We start from the raw sequence: 21701 nt of genomic DNA, 5'->3' as shown, positions 1-21701 counted from the left end.
ATGTGCAATGTGTACCCCCACACTATTTAGGGGCTATCACTTCTTCCCGCGCTATCAATAACATTTACCGCGTTTTGCCTGAATCCAACTTATTTTTTTTTTTTGCGTTCTTCGTTTTGCCCGGCCCTGATCCTCCTGGTTTGATCGCCCGATTAACCTGTTGTAGCTAGCGTGTAATGTTGGCATTGAGAGAGTGGTGTTTGGCGATCCATACCGCAAAGGTGGCACTAGAGAAAAAAAAGAGGCAATGATACTAATCTCTGTTCAGCAATCCTATATCCAGGTGCACGCTTCTCTGCATACAAGTGAACGCACGCGGCGGGACGCTATTATTAGCTATGAATCAATGAAAGTAAGACACAAACAATCTCAAGACAATTATACGCATTATCTAGTCGAGCTGTACTTACAAAATTACCTGCGTCGTGTAGGCATGCAGTGCAGGGCCATTCCTAGTATTCGGTTCGGGCGGCAGCGCACTCTCCGCAGGCCACTTCACTATATTCTTAGTCCTCGGGGATCACACCTCCCCTTATGTACATCTACTGTAGCAATAATGTTTAGCTAATATGTTGCGAGAAAAAAAACAAACACACTATTCCAATCGTTACTAGCGCCTTGTTCAAAACGGATGTACTCCTGACATGATGTTTCGCCTTTTTGGGTTTTGGGTTAAATCGTTCCCTTCGTATACTAATCGCGCCCTCTCGATAACGTGCGTCTGTGTGGTGTGGAGAATCGATCCAGGATAGCAAACTAACAAACTCAATATGTAGTATCACCACCAGTATGTATTAGGGAAAATGAAGGAACCGTGTTAAGTTTCAATTTTTTGTGTTGATATTCCTCTGATTGCTAGTATGATTGTATTTAATTCTATCACGAAATAAACCTATGAAAGTGCTAAAGTGAAAAAACATCTCAAAGAGTTTAACGGCGATTTAACAAAGTCGGAGCACCCTTTAGAAATGTACTGCGTGTCTGTGCTTCGTTGATTTTACCCCCTCTATTCGATGATTCTCTCCTGCGATTCGTTCGTCTCTCCGATGCGTGACCGGAGTGAAGAGTTTTCCTTCCCCTTTATCCCTTCCTGTAAATTTTTCGTTAAAATGATGGTCCTGTGAAAAAGAAAAGCATTATTCGTTTTTAAATTCTACTTTAAATGATTTGTTTAAACTAACACAGTAACATTTTTTTTTATAACTGGTATTTGAACCGAAAAACTTTTAATCCAATTATTAATATTGATAATATTTGCGATATTTGAACTAATGCAACGATTGGAACAGTTTAAAAAAATCATTTATTTGGTGATTTTCTTTGGTCTCGCCTTTGAGTATTTAAAAAAAGATTAAAAATATTTTTATAAACAAAATGTTTTTATCCTAAACCTACGATATTGTTACATAAATGTTAAAAGATTTTTTTTCACTCTTTTCTGCGTTTAAACGAAAATTTATCTTATAACAGGTAATTTAAGTCGTTTGTCAATATTTTATCAATATTTTATTATATTTTACGACATATTTTTACACAAAATTACACTTTGGTAATAAGAATAAATATTTAAAGTTGTTCTTCGCTTCACACAGGAGATTTTAGGTGCAGCTACGAAAATGTTGAGAAGTGTACGCAGCGACTGAGCGTGGCTGAGCCGAACCGAACCTCGTATCTTGGCCTGATTCCCGACTCGGGTCGGCTCTGCCTCAATCGGGCCGAGTTTGAATTTGTCCATCGAGCGAGCAAGACGTCGGTCGGCCGGTTCGAAAAATTAACGAGGGTCGGGTTTGTCGGTCAACAACAACCTCGCGGGCACACGAAACGAAACTGCATTTCTGCATTTAAGGAAGGTCCTGCCGGCTATTCTAGTGTGAGTGAGTGTGTAATTAATAAAATCCCGAGGACGGGCGTGGTGCCTGCGTGAAACGATACGTTCCTTGAATTTCCGCGCTTCCGTAACGTGAAATTTTGCTTGTGCGCGGTCTTTAGACCCAAGATCAGTGGCATCTAGTGCTCCAGTAACTGCATCGAATTTAAAAGTGCATCTAGTACACATTGTGTTACAAAACGTGTTCGATGTGTTCAGTGTTGGAACGACGAAACAAACAAACGGAATATTCAGTGGTGATCTGCTGCCCCCGCTAAGCATCACGAAGATCACGAGTAAGACGCGCTGTTCGCTGTGTAGTTGTGTATCTCCGATGTGTGTATATGTGTGTTTGAGCGTGTTTATGTTTGCCGATGCTGCTGCACACCACAAGCCGTGAGGAGAGTAAAGTGAGAGCATAAGCCGAGCATGAGACGTGATGAGCATCTCCTCATCGTCCTCATCAATCCATAGTGAGAACCCCGTTCAAGACGAATTCCCCCGCCACGAAGCTGTAGTTGTGTGCATCGCCTGCTGCATCGCCAAAAGTGCATCTTGAGTGAGATTTACGGTCGTGCCTTCAAGCGCACCCTGGTGCACGTGTTGTGTAGTGCCTTTCGCGCGCCGTTTGCTTTTATGCTGAGCTGAGCTTATGCTTACCGAAGTGGATTGCAATCGGAGCTGCTCACGGAACCGGGGAAAACGGGCAGAAAAAAGGGTGCCGGATATCGAATGACATGCCTATGGCCCGGTGCATTGTGGAATCTCTGAGCGAAAAGTTGCGGATTTAAGCACTAAAAAAGGAAGGAGGGAGAGAAAGAGAACCCCTCGAGCTAAGCCTAAGGTAAGCAACGCAATGAATTTCCTTTTGCATAGTCTTTAATTTAAATTACCGGACCGGAGTTAAATGCCGACCGAAATCGATCGGGAAATCAAAATTTGGATCGCTTTGGCGCGAGAACGCTTGGGAAGGATGTGAACAATTATTCCACCAGTCTGCATCCGCCAGTCTGAAAGATCCTCCGTAATCTAACTCCTCCGGTGAGGGGTCTTCAGAATCGTGTATGAGGGCGTGCTCCACTGACCGGTAATAGGCCGGGGCAATTGGGCATAATTTACGCATAATTATGATCGAAGATGAGAACCGCTCGCACACCCTATATGATTCACTTTCGCGTTGAGGTCTGGACTCATTCGATTGGGGTTTTTTCGCTGATTAGAACTATGTTTCGCCCGCTGCCTATTATCGCAACCGAAAAGGGTTCGTTGAATTTCCAGTGGGGGGTCTTGCGAAACAAATTCAGAATCGATGATTACGCTTATCTTTTGCTACTATCATTGGCCACCGACTTTCCGGTGCCGTGATTCCATGAATCGACCAATGACAAGCTATGCTTCAGTTTCGCGGAGTGGCGACTTTACGAACCGTGACTAGATGCTTATGGAGCTTATGATAAGGCGCAGAGAGGTGAGTCACCAGAACTGTTTGATCGTGCTACTTTGATTCAATAACTTTGTTTTGCGCCACCAAGCACGCCCGCAAAGTAGTCGGGCAGTTGACTAATTTGCTATTGATTTGGATTGGGCACGTCCCACTGGCATATGATCGTAGATCGTATTAGCGTATTAGTATTTTTCCGCGTAAAAAAGCGATCGACGACGTCGTGATTCACTCGATGACTCGATTGATCGGAATACTAATATTTCCGATCCGATGCGTGATTGAAATCAGCAATCACAGTCATGCTGTGGAATCTGCTTCGATTGATTGCGATCGACAACGAGTCAAGGTCAATTCCTGGGCCCTTGGTAGCGTTTCCGCGATCGCACATTCCACATTCTAGCCTAGGTGAGTGGCTAGAAATATTTCCGTGCGCCATTTTGTGGCATTTAATTAGTGCTCTCGAGACGATCGCGACGTTGCGACGCATAAGCTGTGCCTGACGCTGACGGCGGTTGGCGGTTGTTTGCGGCAGGCCCTTTCGAGAACCGGTTCTAGCAACCCGCAGCGGACATCGGGCGAGGAATGGGAATCTAAACGGATTGACATCACGATACAGATCTCGTTCGATCGATGAGATTCATGATTTGATCCTTTCTGACACGGTTTTCGTTAACGTTTCTCTTATGTCCGTCTTGCTGGTCCTTCTCTGAACTGCATTCGTACCTAAAACAGAATCACTTTTGTGCCCCTCGACCAAAGGAAGCGACCCCGCTTTAGGCGCCATTTTTACCGCGAATCAACAAACATCTTTCACTTTTAATTATTTTCACAAACGTGGTGTCTGCGAATCTATGGGAGTGTGGTGCCAGGGATGCTGTGGTGGTGGCAACGCACCTCATACTGCCTCTGTCCCACTCCCCTGTTTTGGGGGCAATTAATAGCCCAACAGACTGAGACCTTCGTCCCCTCCCTTCATTCTGCAACTCTTTTGCGCGCACCACCTCGATTATGGTGCTGCTTGGTGTATTTCGCTCCGAGCGCGCGCACGCTCGCGCAGTAATGCAAGTATTTTTATCCCGCGAGATCGCGCGGAGCGTGCTGCTGCGCCCCAAACATTCGTCGTCGGAGTGCTCCACCACTCCTCGCCCTCTGTCTGACTTTGACTGCGCTGCGTCTGAAGTGAACGAAACGAAGAAGCTCCCCGTGACATTTATAGGGAACGGGGATCGAGTGCGCAAGATGCAGAAGAGTGCGATAAGCCCATCAGGGTGCGACATGCACGATGCAACATCTCCCAAGCCACCGGAGCGCTCTCCGTGGCATCTCCGATGGCACCCCCTCGTGTCCGATGGCGCCATTCGTCGCGTAGGTGCGTAGGTGTGGCCATCACACCACCGTTTGGGTCCCTGGTGGAGTGTCTCGCCGTCGTTTCTTGATCTTTTCTCCCGATTGGAAGCACAGGGGAGCAGCATAAGGGGCCATCTCCCCCCGTATGGTGTGCATAAATGCTGGCAGACGATGCGCGATCGCTTAGCTGGAATAATAGAATTAAATGGATCTTCTGCAGAACCGCAGGCGACGTTGTGTGGCGCAAACCGGTTCGCGATGATGCACACCAGAGGGAGAGAGAGAGAGAAAGGCACCGGCGGAAAGCGGTCCTGGGGTAACATGGCGAGCACGTACGTGACACCCCCCTTGGTGGCCACCTTTCCACCCGCCTCCTTTCTAGAGGCGCTTTTTCCCTGATGCCGATCGATTGAACCAACGATCGCGCGCAGTCTTATGCTTTGTTTGTGCTTTCTTGCAGTGAGAGAGCGAGCGAGCGAACGAAGGAAGAACTAAATGCAACTAACTCTTCCCGCCCGCATCCGAGCGAGGTAACAAATCAGAACCTCAACGATGGTACGGGACGAGTGCAGAACTCGTCTCGGCACGATAAGACGCCCCGGATCGGTGAAGCGAGTGGAAGGTGACGGGTTCGATAAGGTTTTTATTGCCAAAGCAAGAAACGCGAACGAGTTCTCGAGTGACTTCTAGAGGAACAAGACGCCGCAGAAGATGGCCAAGGGGTGCGCTGCTAAAACGAAAACCGGTCATTGGACCTCCGTGTTGCCGTCGTCGTCAAAACGACGCTACCAGCGGACCCCTAGCGGGCTTGTCCCTCTTGAACGAGGCGGAGGTTTGATTATGTATTCTGGCTCACTCTGCCAACGAACCAAGGTAGTATGGCCGTAGAGACGTGAGATGTTTTGCTTTCTGATTCCTGTTTCCCCTCGGTCTCCACCGGGGGCTACCGTCCAGTGCCACTCTGTCCTAGGCAGAGGGCTGGATGGAGTTTTTCTTCTTCCACTGCGTTCACTTCAGGGCTTTAATGGAGAGCTTATGCGGAGCGGCCGCTAATCAAGATGGATGTCGTAGATTTCTCCTAGCCCGGTCCTAAAAGTGTTGTCTGGATATATGACTATAAAGGAAAATGGAAAGATAGATCGAAAGAAAGGCATATAGAGGGAGAGAGAGAGGAGAGAATCCAAAAGCTCATCGTCAGCTTCTACGGTGCGTGCATGAAAGGGTACACTCAAAAGAGTGTTACGTCCACAAACTAGTGACCGACTGAGGGGACTAGACTCTGGCGGGGCTGCAGAAGAAGAGGTGGTCCGGTATTATGATGGCAGTTAGTCAAACACGACGACGACGAATCATAAGAACAAAAGCAAACATGACTTTCCATGATGGCCGAGCGCGTGTATACCGCTCCCCCTCACCGCTCGCCTCATGTAAGATGTGTTTTAGGTTCCATTTCTCTTGGACTCCCCTGAATCTACCGATCTTTGCTGCTTTCCCGACTCGGACACACACAAACACGTATTCTTGGAGTTGTCCCGGGAGCTCGCGGCGGTAAAAAAAACACATACACAAACAGCACACGTGACGTCGGACCTTCGTTAGCAATTATCTCCTGCATTAAATCAGAGTAAGGAGGAAAAGGCACAGGGAAGAGCACAAGGAAAAGAAGAGCGAGTTCTGAGCATCGGCGAGAAAAAGGGAACCAAGAAGAACGGCCCATCAGGCGCACGATATAGCTTATTATGGAACATTTATAGCCTCACAAGGTAGCGACCGACGAGCCCACCGGTCGGTGACGTTGATGGCCAGAACCAGAATGACTGCTGCCGTTGCTGCTGCTGTTTGCGATCGTTGCGGTACAACATAGCTCTACAAATGCTGTGCGCCGCCGCGGGACCTGCATTTCCCGTTCTTGCGAAGGTACGGATGCGTGGTCCCGTGCCAGCCACGGGTCTGTTCCGGGGGGAGGGGGCACGTCGGACCCACAGATCGACGACGACTTCGACGGCTTGTCCCATTGAAATAGACACATTCATCCAGCAACAGGACCGGGTTCTCTGCGGAGGCTACTGGCGGAGGTCTCACGCTTTCCCGGACCCCTAACCTAACTTAACTATTCTCCCTTTACTTCCCCCTTTTTATTCTCCCTAGTAGCTTGCTTCGATTGAAGGGCAGTTTATTGGTTACGGTGGGTTCGGGATCGCGGTTTGCTGCGCTGGAGCGCTTCACGTTTGACAGCGTGGCCCAAGAGCGTGGTTGACTCGTAGACGATAATTTATTTCAATTCCTCCGCCGCCGATCCGCGGGTGAAGATGCGGAATAAACATGAGCCCGGGAGAGCGAGATAAAAACAATGGCGTGTTGTCAATAGAGAGATAGTGGAGATACCGCCACTGGCATTGGCTGGCTGGTGGTTGCAACCGCGGTAGCAGCAGCAGCAGCAGCAGCAGCAGCAGCAGCAGCAGCAACCGAATGTCAAGTAGGCAAAGGGTTGATGGCCATGGGAAGATGGGTCCGTGGTGGTTGCAAAGACACCACGCAGCCCTATCGTTGGCCACAGTTGCCACAGTTGCCACAAATGTCACATTTGCTGCTCAATTCTGCTCGCTTCGCTTCAGCGCGGTCGTCGTTTCAAACCGGGCTCACTGTTAAACGGTGAGGTGGATTTAAAATTTATATTAAAACCGATATGGCCAGAAACCTCGGCCGAAAGAGGGGCTCTAGGTAGCGAGAATAAATGAAATAAATTCTCGATAAGCAGTACCACCGCTTGCGAAGCGCTGGCAGCATGGAAGTGAACGATAACATTGTTTTGCTGCGCCGCCAGTAGCATTGAAAAGGGAACATAAAATGAAGGAACTCGTTTTATGCCCGCGTCCCGTTCTGCACCGTGTGTTCTAGGGGTAAGCCATGTCACGGTGATCACTGACGATCGTCGACAGTTGCTGAAGGACAACCGCTTCGAGCATTGCGCCCGACAGAAGCTCGGTGGACAGTCTGAAGGGTCTGGTGCGACCTGGATGGGATTGGGAGTCGTGCTCAATCCAGAACCTGCACACAGGTTGGTCACTTTCCAGTGTCACGAGCATAGTAGAACGTACAACGGATTGGACTCAAGGTGCTCGACGAGATGTCCGATGCAGCGCCAACTCACGTCTGCTGCTGTATGGCACGCCCTGTTCCGATCTCGGTTTCCACGCAAAACCCACGTCACTCGGCGAGGAACAGAGCGACCTAATCAGGGGTACGATTAGCTTGATCACGTTCCTTCAATGTTACCAGCGAATGTTCGCAATCAGACAGCAATCCCCTGGAGCTGGGTTGGGCTGGGCTCGTCTGCGTCCCTTGAAAGGTGCGCTGTGTTGGTCCCCATTGGTCCCTGTGCAAACAAACATCGATACAGAGTATACCTGTTGCTTGGGAAGACGACGACGACGACGACGACCAGGAATTCAGGGTTGGCGAGAAGCCAGGTGTCCGGAGAGACGGTGGTGCACGTCCTTTGCGTCGTAATCTGAAGGGATGGCACATTCATTTTTCATTCTTCAGCTTCTTCCCACCTTTGTACGCTCCGGAGGGATCACACATACACGCAGACAAAGGAGATTTCCCCCGAGGGCAAGGTCAGGGGTCCGTGGTGTCTATTGTCGTGTGCACGTTCAGGGCGAGAAGCTTAACATTAGACCGGTGGTTCGTTGTTTGGTAGCCATGATCCTAGCGGTCTCATAACCGTGTTATGAGTCTCCGAATCCTAGCTTCCTGGATGGGAATGTGATGTGTTCCGATTGAAATTACGTCTTCGGCCAGTTCCAGCAGTGTTCTGCATTACGAGCGAAACAGATTCTGTCACATTGCGTTGCCCTTTTTGGCCCCTCTCTCTCTTTCTGTACATTTTCTTCCATGTTTGCTGCACTTTTGAAGCATTACTGCATCCAGATAAACTGCACCGGAAGTTTGAGATAAGCTTGTGGCCTTTTTTTCGGTGTTGCTGCATATAGACAGCGCCATGTTTGTTGCCGCTGCAAGTCGAAACTCACGGCCATTCCGCGGTGCAGCTCCGTCGAGGTTACAGACCGGTGCAGACGGGAGTAAAAGAACCCATCTCGGCCCAGTCTCTGGCGCACAGTTCCACACGAAAAGATGTATTAAAAAAGAGAGCACGAAACGTGTTCTGCGTGATGTTGCTGCATACAAAAACACAGACACACAGATACAGGCCGCCGGCGTTGTTCACATTCGATGCGCATTAAATTCATTTCGGTAGCGAACGCGTGAAAGACCGATGTTTTGGCGTCGTACAGTTGTTGTTCGGTGCAGCCAAGTGCATCACATCGTGCTCGCTGCACACATTTGGAAGATGGAAGACCGACTCCGCCGTATGTTTACCTTTTTGGCCGCCAACGGTTTGAGAAGGAAGTGCATTACGGAAACGCTAGAGAAGAGAGGTGAGGTTTTCGTTGTTTGGCTTTCGAGAATGAGATGCTAACGTAATGTGTTACATCTCTGGCACGGACAATGGCACCGGCACGGCACCAGTGTTGACCATTGGAACACGGCGTGATCTTCAGCTTTTGTAGAAGGAGATCAGTTTGATTGGTTGAATTGGAGATGAATTAATCATTTTCAAGTCGTGGCATTTTTCAAGAACATCTTTAAGGGGCCATTACCTCGTACCATTAGCAGTAACGGGTTTTCCGGATATTGAAACAAACAAATTTGGATCCGAACCAATCGAAGTTAAGAGAGAGAGAGAGAGAGAGAGAGAGAGAGAGAGAGAGAGAGAGACCTGCTGCCAAGCATCAATATACAAACACACCAGAACACACTGTTCCGTCGATTGCTTTTTTACAACCGAAGAAAAAAAGGCAGGAAAGACGCAAGATGCATATGCGTCTCAGAAGCGGACCACGGTGCCTTTCGTTTGCTTGTGGCGCAGCAACAGGTTAGTGGATGTGGATTAACCGATGATAGTCGAAAGTCTTGGGGGCCAGCAGCACCCCGTAACCGTGTGCTGGTGCTGGGTGAAGGAGGTTGTAATTCTGGTTTTTGGGAAGGCGTTCCTTCCATACACAAGCGCGTACGAATCTTACGTCATCGGTCGATCGGTTTACGATGATCGGTCGCCAGTGGAGTAAACAATGGGTTTGGATTGCCTTCTTCGCAGTCTTCTTCCTCCCTGTTTGTGTGGCCTTTTCGCATGCATGCATGCACGGTGGGTTTGTGTAAATTTGCAAAAATTAAACTAACCGCCTCGTCGTCGTCGTGTCGTGCCGAGTCCCCGTGGTGCGTGACTGAAGTGTTGGCTTCAAGTTTCCAAGGCAAAACCCCGCGGATTCGCTCAAGGTTTCGCGATGGCGTCCGTCAAGCGAAGCCTGGAGGTGAAACTAATTACTGCACGGGACTGCGACCACGGCGTTCGCACTAATTTTTCGCGAGGAAACGCAAAAGCGGAAAAGCGCTAAATTTGGATTATTACCCTAGCCTTGGCGTGTCCGTGATTTGGTCGCAAAATCGAACGGTTTGCAAAATCGACACGATCCCTTAATATTCGATTACAATATCGGGGTCACCAGTGAGCTGACCGGTGAGGTGAATGTTTTGCGTGCTATTAAAAAGTTGCGGGTCCGTGGCGAATGTAATCGGAGCGACCGATGGCACCGATCGGAGTTGTTTTGTGACAAAACTTGTCAATAGCGCTGTGCGCCTATCAGTGGCGTGGAGGAGCCGTTGACTTCGCCAGACGAGCGTTATCATGTGTAGCGCGTAGCACGCCCTACTGCATGATCGTTCGAGAAGCTGTGACGTCGTTTTTTTTTCTCTCTCCTAAAGTCGCTAATGACGCATCCGCCAGCAATCAGGATTAATGGTAGCCTGTGAAATGTGATTTACTCCTTCGGGAGTTTGCCATAAAATGTGTTGGAAAGGCATGATATGGCTGTTGCTGATGATGATGATGATGTTGTAGAAAGGGGACAAACGATGCAGAAGCATTAGCGCATTAGCGTCTCTATGTATCGCTAGTGGTTCCCCGGGGTCCATTAGCGGTAATTGCACGATCGTATCCTAATCCTGATTAATTTAGAGCGTACCATAAACCGGCGAACTAGTATCCTTCTCTAGTAGCAGGCGCTGGTACGACTTAGACTTGAAACTTTGCGGTGATCAAGATCAGTGCTAAAGGGTTCTTGATGGCAATCTGTGGTTGTAGCGTGCCGATTGTGCTGCCAAATGGAGCTGCTGCTGATGGTCGACAACACACGCCAACAGACAGAGTTTTCCGGACTCCTCTGAACTCTAATTTGGTTCGATCGAGCTGATATACACGAATCGAGTGTGATGCGGTGTTCTATTCCTTCTCTTTGGGCTCCCTCATCGCTTTGTTTTTTTGTATGATCCTCGTCTAGCCAATGGCATCGTTATCTTTGCAGCATCAGCATCAGCAGCGAGGTTCTGCTTGGGCTTTCAAAGGCTTTTAGCAGTGCCATGTGATCGTGCGCTGAATTGCGTGACAGAAGCCAAGCCAAGCCACGCCAAGAACAAACATCGAGAATCGAGAACACGAGAATGGACGAATTAAGCTTGAGGTTTGCGAGGAGAAAACGAAGATAAACAGCGGTGAGCCTCACTTTGGCGCACAATATAAGGAAGCGGAGCTGCAGAGACACCGCGGAGGGAGCAGCGCACAAATCCTCCGCGATAAAACCTGAATATAGTGACTCCTCCGACACACACATCCAAAGTGTGGACCCCGGTTATGGTGGGTGAGGGGGACCTCCGTGTGCTATTGGCGAACCGGTTTTTGCGAGCTCGGATCTACGGAGTACTACGGAGTCGCGGTGGCGATCTCGCTCTTTCTCTCTCCTTCTTGGATTGGACAAGTGTCTTGGACGCCTCCTCGCGATCTCTGTTTCTTCTGCGTTCTGCTGCCCCCCCCCCCCCTCGGCCTGGGTGTACCGTTGCTTTCGGTGGCCGTTCACTTTACAGGCGCTCGCTGTCCTCGTCGAGCACGCGGCGTCGTCGTGGTTTGGCTGGGGCTCTCTACACACGCGGTTCAACTTCCTTTTGATTTTTTCTCCCTTCTCGCGTTGTTGCCTCCCGTAGAGAAAAGACGAAGAAGGAAAAAAGAAAGAAGTAGAAGCTTGGGACACTCCTTTACTCCCTTTTTGTCTGTGATCGAACGCGTCCATATTGGAAGTCGTTCGGTTCGGACTCGCGAATTGCACGAATCAAGTTGATAAGCAAGCGAAGCAATCAAGGGGCGCAGGATGTGGATCGAATAGCGTTCACAGTGTTTTTTTATGCTTCCATAATGTTGAATCCTTTGCTGAAGAGGTGGATGCACGGAAGGGGAATATGGTGTGCAGGAGAGAAGAGCAACAGGATTATGGTGGACCAACGAAGGAGCTTGATGCTCGGTTTCCGTAAATCAATAAACCAGCAGGAAGAGGCGGAAAGGGAATCGATTGAGCTCGATTGAGCGCGCGATAAGTTTTGATTTGAAAACGATCGAAACGTTGGCCGGTTCCGAGTGGGGTCCAACCAGTAGGTGGTAGTAGCAGGCATTAAAATGTAATAGAACAAATTAATCTTGTGGCCATGTGCACTGGTCAGCTTGTGCCGGTAATATGACGCCATCGGTGGTCGCAATCATTGGCAATGCTAGCGACCAGCACACACCACCAGGAAGAATGATTTCGCAAACCCGATTTTGCAGAACTTTGGCCTCGAACGCGCGTGGTGGTGGTGGGATGGGAGGACACCTGCACGGCACGGCAAATCAAACATGGCGTTCAGATATTTATTTTGTTGAGTAAACTTTTCAATAGCGGCGCCATTGAGTTCCGTGTTTTAAACGAAAATAAAACTCTGTTTGCAGTCTAGAAAACTTGTACCTGTGATCGCCAATCCTGCAAATGATCGACGCAAGCCGGTGCATTTAAAGTGCCGATGCGTCGCATTTTCAACGTCGTTTTGCAGGGCGACAAACCTTCTCGTAACACGATCCCCATCCCCTTCTGGTGCGTACATTGTAGATGCATAATTGAAAGGTGAATTGCAAACGTTGACAACGAATAGCAGCGATCGTTAAAGAGCGCAGCGAGGAAGAAAAAAGGGTGGCAGAAAAGAAAAGTGCAAACCGTCCTCACCGTCCTCAAGCAGCATTTAATGGGAAATTAATTGTGTTTTTTTTTCCAAGGGGAGAAGCGGGGCTGGTGTTGCGATGACGTGCGGACGTTTGCATGTGTCAGCGAGATTGATCCTCACGCGCGCGTTCTCTCGCGTTGATGTCGCATCCAGGAAAAAAAACAATCATCGGGATCGATTTGATACAGGTAGGTAGGGCTGGTGTGTGCGAAGACGATAATTACCATCATTATTGCATAATGGGTATGTCTTTGTTTCACTGCGATCGCGATGCACCAGTGCTCGGAGAGAACGGATTCTTTCGCTGAAGGAGCGAGCGACCACCTCGGGTGATCACGAGGTGAAGTGATTGATAACGTTCATATTGTCGGGGATGGGCTGTTAAGGGAGGGTTTTCATGGTTTCAAAGTAATTTCAAATTAATAATAACCTTTACCTTACCCTTTTTTAACATCTTTTTCTCCATCCCACACAGGTATGTTGTTTGATGGGTGCAATCCTCGAACTACTTGTGGTCCTGGACTTGGCTGGACACAAATCTGCAGAAACTGGCTCTCAGGAAATTGGGTGAGACCTGGTGGAGTCGTTAGAAAACATTAAACAAATTGCGAGAAACTTCAGCCCTCACTTTACCGGCCAGTAACGTGTTGAGGGCTGTCATGGCCATGGATGACGAGTTAAACAGAACCCATTGGGCCCCTTTAGCTAGACCCCACAATTAAGAGATTCCTCAATCAGAGCGTTCTAGTACATCACACGCCCTACCCCCAGGTAGACAGGAAATTGGATGTCGCCGCCTTGACCACGGAACAACCGGACTTGGGCGATTAATCACTCCTCCAACGAGACTCCTACGAGGCGTCGAGACACGGAGCTTGGGACACGGGGCTTGGCAGAACGGGCTATCATTTCATGTTGCTCTAATTTCAACTGACGGTTGACAGCGAAGGTAAATAGAGTAAATGGCCTCGGTACGCCGCGAAGCCACCGCGGTCTGGAAAGGTGCGAGATCCCCTCGCACAAAGCCCCTCAGTAGTTTAGTCGCTTGAAGGTCTCAAAGTGCCTTCTTAAGCCTTTTACTGTGATCACCGGGCACCGGATTGGCACCGAAAAGGCGTGAAATATAGGTCCTCCCCGGTTGGTGGTGGTCACCGTATCGTTCAGTCTCGATTAGTGCCGCGCTACAAGCCAGCAAGAGCCTTGTGGCTTGTGGTGAAGGCAGAACGTTTAGCGAACGGAGTTGCACTGCACACCGAGAGAGAGAGAGACAGGGGACTGCGTTGTGTGCGTAGCCAGAGCCCTTGATCGGTGTCACCGGATCGATGCGGGTTCGGCGCGGGCAAACTCGTTTCTAGCCTCGCTTGTGCTTGTGGGGGCCGTTCCATGTACTGCCGTTCGATCATTCACCGCATCTCGTGTAGCATGTAGCTGGAAGTTCGCTGTTGAGCTCGCACGCTCGCTGGAGGAGGGCAATTTTGGTTTGAAATTTATTGATCCAGATTAAACGTTTTTTGTGTGTGCGGACGGACCACTCTCGTCGGCTCTCGTCGTTGGTTGCAGCTCTACGCTGCCGCCATTCACTTTGCCTTGCAGCAACGGCGGCAGCAGTGATCGGGTGAAGGAAAATGAATCATAAATGGACGCGAAGTGGCAGCATCAGCAGCGTCGTGCGCATCGATGGCATCGATGAGATCGATTGGCCGCCGGGTGGGCGGGTTTCCCGGGCGGGCTGGTAGTCCGCCCGACGAGTCTCTTTATGCTCCAATTGTGTCCGATCACGGCGGGGGAGACAGCTTTTACTTGTCTTACACTGCGCCGCGCGATCCGCGATCATTAGCTTCGCGTTGTTTATGGGCCTTTTTTGCGTCTAGGCATACGGTGGCCACGGTTTTTCTCCCGCGCTTGCACTGTCCGGTGTGGTACTTGATCGAGACAATACCGGAAAAATGACGAGCATGTTTTGTAGATGAGGGGCTTTGGCGTAAAATCGATGCTTTCTAATCGCGAGTACAATAGCAGGGCCTCAGGTCCAGCGTTCGGTCATTTAAAACATACACAAACAAGGGAGCGAGCGTAAAATTAAACTCTTAATCCACTTCTTGTGGTCTACGATCGGTGAACTGATCGTACACCAACTTCCTGAGGGAGGAGGTCTTAAGGATGAGATCGTCAGGAAAAGCGTCATTATCGTTCACTTACTCCTCCTTCTGCTATCCTCGTTCGCGTCCGGTTAGAGGAGAATAAACCATTTTTATGATGCCTGTTGGAACGGCCGAATTAATCCTCGAATACTTGGCCGGAAATGGAGCATCATTTTGGAGGGTTTTTTCTCAATCCGTTCGTCCGTTCGCCTTTACCTCGTATGCTGCGAAGCCCACGAGACGCTAGGAAGCGGAGAAGATTTCAGTTCCAAGTTCTAGGCTGTTTGACATCGTGACAAAGTGCTAGCAAAGTGAACAGCAAATTGATTCCGCACCTTCCGGAAGCACAACTAGCCTCTTCCGGGTCACCCTAGGGATCACCCTAGGGTGCTTGAAGGAGGAGGAACTCTTGTTGTTGTTGCTACCTTCGAGTGAAGCATCGTTCGAAGGAAATTAATGACAAATTTCCTGCAGAAGGGACGAGGATCCAGTTAAAGCAGCTCGAGGGCAGGCATCCTGTGTCCTCGATCCATCGAAAACCATCATCGTAATGAGCTTGGCGTAGGGTATGACCTGCGGCGCGACAATTCCATTATGACTGTCGCCCAAACTGGAAACGGGAAGATGTCTCTCTGGACTTGTGTCCCGTGTCCCGTAACCCTCCGTTCCGTGAAGATGTGTTCTATGATGCGTTCGGCGATGATTTACGGATGTCAAACCAGAGATAACGACCATTTTTGTCTTCCAGTGCGCGTTCCGCTCAAGACCCGATCCCTCAAGATCCCGATAGGATCGCGCGCCGCAGGGGTGAAGTGGTTGGTCTGTGGACGATCAGAAGACGACGTGGATTTTGGTTTTCTCCAGAAACTCTCACTCAGCGGACCGTCGATCGCTTAAGCGACGATCGTTGCGCTGCTCAGAGTTCAGCGTCGTGTAGGTGGGAGAGGAGAGAGAAAGAAGGAAGGACTGGATGATGGAGGAGTGCAGAGAAAACGTGTGTATCGTAAAGAAGGAGAAAAGGAAAAGGAGATGGAGAAAAAGAAGAAAGAGTAGAAGAAGGTATACAGCGGCCAGGATACACAACAAAGCCCTCTGGTGGCTTGGAAGAAAACGCGCAAAGAAGGAGAAAGACAAGAAGAAACAGCTCAGCATCTTTGGGGTTTATATGTTGGGCTTTATGATGATGCTGTTGCCGGTGGTGCTGTTGCTGCTGGTGTGTTAGTGTGCGCGCTTGACCCAAGACCCAAGAGATCGCGCTTGAAAACAGGCCAACCCCAGGCGAAGGAACGAATGAGATGCAGAACGCGATCGCTCTCTTCTCGCTCGAGGTCTCAAAGACTTCACCCACCATAAGCACCCCCTTCCCACTCCTTGCTCCTTGCTGGAAAACATAAATGGTTGTGTGTGCGTGCCGTCGTGTGCGCGTCGACGCTGCGCAAGTGTATTGGTCGCCACGATCACGATCGCTTGCATTGGAGTAAGCGGAAGAACATGGCGCGAGCGCACGCAAAGTAGAAGACAGATTTTAAAACCGGTTCTGTGGGTTTCTGGTTTTCAGTTCCCCCCTCCCTTTCCACTCCCTTCCTTTGCTCCCTCACCGATCACACTCCTCTAGAGGGCCAAGTGTTTGCCGCAGCGTCTGTAACGCCTGTAACGCTTATTCACGATCAGCAATGCCCAAGCTTTGTAGGCTCGATGGTGGCGATCGTGGATGGTGGAGCGCGAGTAGGAAAGTTAGGGTTAAGATCGCTCTGTCGTCGTCGTCCCCCAGTACGCCGTTGTTGTCATCTGCGGGTTGGCCCTACCTCGATTAATGCTCGCTCGATCGGCCGTTCGGTCGACGCAATGCTGCCTTTCCTTTCTTTATGCTTGATTCGTTTTCTTCACGCTTCTCTGGAGCTTACCAAATTGAACTATTCATTGCTTCGAGGGCGAGGAGGAGGAAGCTAAATGAGTCAAGGGTTCTCTTTATTTTCTTTAAATTTCATTTCACTCTCCCTCAAGTGGTGGACGCTGGCGGGTTGTCTCGCGTTGAAAAGGGCACGCCGGGGAAGGTGGATGCCGGCTCTTTCGAAACACCGAGTTGTGGGTGCGCAATGCAATGAGCATCTAATTTAACGTCCAATTCGGTTACAAAACGGTCGATTTTGAGCATGCAAGAGCGTCGGCGGTGCACGGTAATCAATGTGTGACATCCTTGCGACACTGGAAGGATGCTGATGCTGCTGCAAACAAAGGTTGTCTCTTGAGAAAGTTTCTCCCGAAAAGCTCAAGTCCTTTTGTGTGCCTTCTCTACCTGCACCTCTCCTGGCAACACCTGGCCTCTGAAGACCTATTGTTGAACTGACGATTATTGTAGACGAAGCACTTTTCGAACCAAGAAGTTACGCTCTCGGACACGGTCCGGTAATGAGCAACAGGGGCTCCGTCGGTCTCAAGTGGACCCTCACGTAAATGTCCGGGAAGCGGAGAACGAGATGTTATGGTGCTGATATGGTCACCGAAATCGAAAAACTTGGAAGCAAATGCGGCTTAATAAGCAATTGTCTGATGATCGTGTCCGGCACCGCTGCACCACTGTAGATTATCAGTTTTTAATCTTCGTCTTTCTGCCGCATTGGCACTGAACGCAGAAGTTCTGGTTGCAAATCCTCTTCCTAATAAGGTATCTTCGAGGTCCAGTATGACCTCCATTCTTGAAGAGCTCTTGGGTCCGCAATAAATAAGCAATTCACAAAACGGACTGACAGGCGCTCAAGTGCCTGAAGTGCTCATGATTCGCACAAATCTCTTGTTGGAGGCGTTCCTTTTTCATTTTTTGCATTAAACGTCCATATTACCGAGATCAAAATGCCTCCGATAATGATGTGAGATGGCACAAAAGAAGCGAGGAGAGGGAAAAATGGAGAGAAACGATCGATTTGTTATGCAGACGATCCACGCGCGCGCAAAACCAGACATGCTGCAGATGCTAGTAGTTAATGGTAACGATCCCGTGTGCCAATTGTTGCGCCGAAAAGCGCGGATCACGCAAAATGCTGTCCACAAAGCGGTAATCAAACAGACGGAGAAGCGCACGGTGATGAAGACGCACAACACCTGAACGGCAATAGCACACCTGATAGCCTTATGTTTTTTTTTCTGCCCCCTTTCCTAGCTCATCTTAATAACGATTTGATGTTCCGCCTCGCGTTGATGGTGGCTCTTCAAACTCCCAGCTCGCGCATCGCGTCCCCAGGGAGTTAGAAGAGTAACATTTTATGGGATGAGCAAGAGGAGGAGGAGGAGGATCAACAGAAAATATTAATAATTACCGCCACACGAAGTGCACACGGACGCAGCACTGCGAGCGGTGCCCGCATTCGGCTCGCTTCGCAGCTGCTGCCGTCAGCAATTATTGTACACGGTTCTACTAACCAGGTCCTCTAGCGCCCCCTAACCGTTTAAGGGGTTGCGTTTGCTGTGTTCAGCAAGCAGTTAACGAAGTGATTGCTAGCCAACTTTTGACGAATGCGAGACACCACGTGGCTTATGGGCATTCTCTAGCGGCGAACGATGATGGTCCCTAGGCCTTGCCTCGCCGGCGTTTCCACGCTCCCGGATTAGGGCGAGCGCATAAATCTTGTTCGAATCTCGGCCTCGAACCGCCGGGGGGTTTGTCTGGCAGGCATTTTTCACGTTCCAACCAAATACTCTGACGATCGATCAAGCGCTGGTTGGGGCGGCATAGGAGGGGATCACATGATCGTTTGTTGTTTGGTCTGTTCGATCGCTACTGTTGCCGGTGCTGCTACTTTGGCTGCAGGGATTTAAGGTTTTGTTGGAATGTTTCATAAGGAGATATTTGGAATTCCAAATCACTCTCTCTCCTTCTCTCTCTCTGTCACACTAGCACACAAGCGGTACCATACAAAGCGGTATCAAATGGCCGACCAGACGGTCAACAAGCAATTCGGGAGCATCTCAGCGAGTCAGTGCGAGACGAGCTGTCTTCTGAGCTCCCGAAATTCGATATTTTCCTCCCTCCCTCGGAATGGTGCCGTTGGATCTGTTTCAGCTGCTGCTACCCAGCAGGTTTGAGGTTATCCAGAAAGTGGCCTCGACTTTCAAGAGGACTGAGATCGTGGTTTGAGGCCGCAGAGATCGACCGTAGCAGCACCACCAGCACCAGTCACTCCTACGTGTTTTGATAAGCGTGAAAATCGGCTGGAAAAATATCACTCATCGGATTGGAAAGGGGGGGGGGGGGGGGGGGGTTGCAGTAGTGCGAACAGCGCGATCGCCAGCAGCTTCTTCTGCTTCCCCGTTGCAACAGTGCACTCGTCGTCGACCCCGTTCTTGGCCCCGCAGCCCCGATGCTTGGAGAGTGGTAAGAAGTGCGCTGGGATGAGCGCATCTGACACGCGCGCTCGCGAAGGTCTATTTTCGGTCTCCACACACCACAGAGCCGCGTGTCCGGTGGTCGAGGGGGTTTTTGCTGCTTGTGCTAAGACACAGAGGGGCACAGTAGCAGCGAGACCGTGGAGTGCATCAGTCCGATCCACACACAGACGCTGACCACAAAGACCATTAGAGTTCGACAATGGCCGTTTCACGGTTCGTTTCGAAAGGGTTGCCCACGGAGCGGTTCAGCTTTTCTTTCCTCTCCTCTCGTAATGCATTATGCCACGGGAGGCAAGGGGAGGTCGATGTGTACGATCGTAAATTTGAGAATTAACGCTGGTTGGACGGAGTTTTGGGGTCAAAAGCGCATGCTCTCCCCTGGGGGAACCACGGGTTGTGCATTCCCAGTTGGAGCTTCGAGTCGACGCGGTCAAGTAGCTGTTTTACGCGGTGATCCCGGACCACCACCTCGGTCCCTCTTCTGACCCCTGGGAAATGTCTGTTCTTTTGGCCGCTCCAGAACAACCAGAATATCTAGAGAGAGAGAGAGAGAGAGAGAGAGAGAGAGAGAGAGAGAGAGAGAGAGAGAGAGAGAAACAGAAAGATAGGCAGCAGCGTCTTAAGTCGGTGGCCGCTACCTGGTTGCAACACGAGCAACGGTTAACGAACTTCTTGCTGCAATCCCCCAACATTTGGTATTATGATTCTTGGGGGGGGGGGGGGGGGAGGGGGTGCCCGTTCATATTTTTTTTTGGGAAAGAACATTAAACTGACCTCTGGACGCCAGGGGAAAAGATGTCAAATTAAAATTGTTGATTTACCGGAGGCAGCGTGCTGCATCAAATTGTCTCCCCGAAAAGAAAAAAAAAAGAGTGAGGATAGAAATGGTTTCATCGGACAATCAAGCCCGGACGTACGGTGAAGTCCACAGAGGTTAATTGCCACCGACACTTGCGTGCTTTCCGTGATCGAGAAGAAGCATTAAATGCTCTTCTCGGTGTATCTAAAGCAGATCAACATGAAAGGGCGCTCTTGCCGTTCTTAATGGCATACTTTATGACGTATAAATGCTCTCCTCAGCGCTGGTGGTTGGGACCCAGAATGGGTGGATTACATAGTTTATGGTGAAGTCGCTTCCGCTTCCTCCCGAGCCCGTTATCGTGCACTCGCCGTACATAAGAACGTTTCAATTAGAAACAGGAACTCCTTCGTCAGAACCTGGTGTGGTGACTCCCCCCAGGGAGGGGTCACTATGACGAATTGGTGACTTTTGTTTTATAGTCCCCGCCGGGGACTGGGAAGCCACATCCGGATGAACTGACCGCCCCAGACAGGGTCGGTGGAGGTGTTCTCAAGCGTATCATCGTCCGGCCGTATAAGGGGAAGACCCGCAAAACGAGTTGCAGTCACGCTGTGTTACTTGAGACCTCTGCGCGCAGTCGTTCCGCTGTTCTGAGCATCGATAGAAGACGAGAAGACCGTTCTCGGCGAGGTCCAAAGAGGAGGACTCAATGTGGGAATATATGCAGATTGTCGGTGCCCCGGGAACTCAGATCATCTCTCGCCCTCTCAGGCTGCGGTGACAGTATCCGGTTACCGGCAGCAGCGAATCCGATGCGAATCCAGACAGAGCAGGAAATCTGCGGTTGCGACTCTTTCTCTGGTTTTCCTGACTTTCGTTGACCCACGGTTAGGCTCTGGGGGTCTTCGAGTTCAGGGCAACGCTCGAGAGACAATAATCTGACTCTCTCCCTTTTCCCGGCGACGGTTTTCCGATGAAATCCAACAAGCGGAAGCGATTGCGTTTTGTGGTTTTGGGACACAGCGGCAAAAGTACCACGAAAAGTGATGCTGGATGCCGGCCACCCTATCAGAAGGATAATGAGACGGTGAGCGTTCTTTCGGATAGAAGAATGCCGATCGCTGTGTTCGAGAATGATGAAAAGGCAATTTGTCCGTTGATTTCCGTCGCGTAAGATACGGTGCCCCCTTAGGGCTGCTCGGTTAATGATAGGATTGGAACCGACCTAGAACACCGGGGCCTTGAATGGCTGCGTGGCGGAATGCGTGTAGATCTGCCGCGGTTCACTGGCGTGATGCGCACCATTCGCTCTGGTTTTTTTTTTGGTTCCCATTTTGGATTTTCGTTGTTTCAGACAAATCAAACCGAGAGCTCACTTCCTCAGTTGGCCCAAAAGTACATTCTAATGCCCCGAAGATCAAATGGAGATCGTTTGGTGCGTCCGGAGTGTCCGACTAGAAGGCGAGAGGTGCACTCTTGGCCTATCATAAGCCCTTACGTGCTCGCCGTGCATCAGAAGCTGTCGCTTCGTTTGAGAAAAGCAAAAAAAAGAACCGGCGGCGAGACGTGGTAGAT

General features: G+C 50.0%; 2 protein-coding genes across 4 annotated transcripts in view; both read left to right on the top strand.

Annotated features, from left to right (window-relative positions):
* The window catches only part of LOC126575579 (protein nervous wreck), a 9122-nt gene extending 9034 nt beyond the window's left edge, over positions 1 to 88 (top strand). For all 3 annotated transcript variants that reach the window (XM_050236336.1, XM_050236338.1, XM_050236337.1), the window contains one exon: positions 1 to 88. This exon is cut by the window's left edge and continues 3165 nt beyond it. The gene's annotated coding sequence lies outside the window, so the exon portion shown is untranslated.
* Positions 89 to 1732: 1644 nt separating this feature from the next.
* Positions 1733 to 21701, top strand: part of LOC126575587 (semaphorin-1A) — a 77389-nt gene continuing 57420 nt past the window's right edge. The window contains exon 1 of the mRNA XM_050236348.1: positions 1733 to 2711. The gene's annotated coding sequence lies outside the window, so the exon portion shown is untranslated. The remainder of the gene's footprint in view (positions 2712 to 21701) is intronic.

The sequence above is a fragment of the Anopheles aquasalis genome, chromosome 3, assembly GCF_943734665.1.
Source record: "Anopheles aquasalis chromosome 3, idAnoAquaMG_Q_19, whole genome shotgun sequence".
NCBI lineage: Eukaryota > Metazoa > Arthropoda > Insecta > Diptera > Culicidae > Anopheles > Anopheles aquasalis.
Note: the sequence above shows the minus strand (reverse complement) of the source record. Positions and strands in the feature narration are given on the sequence as shown.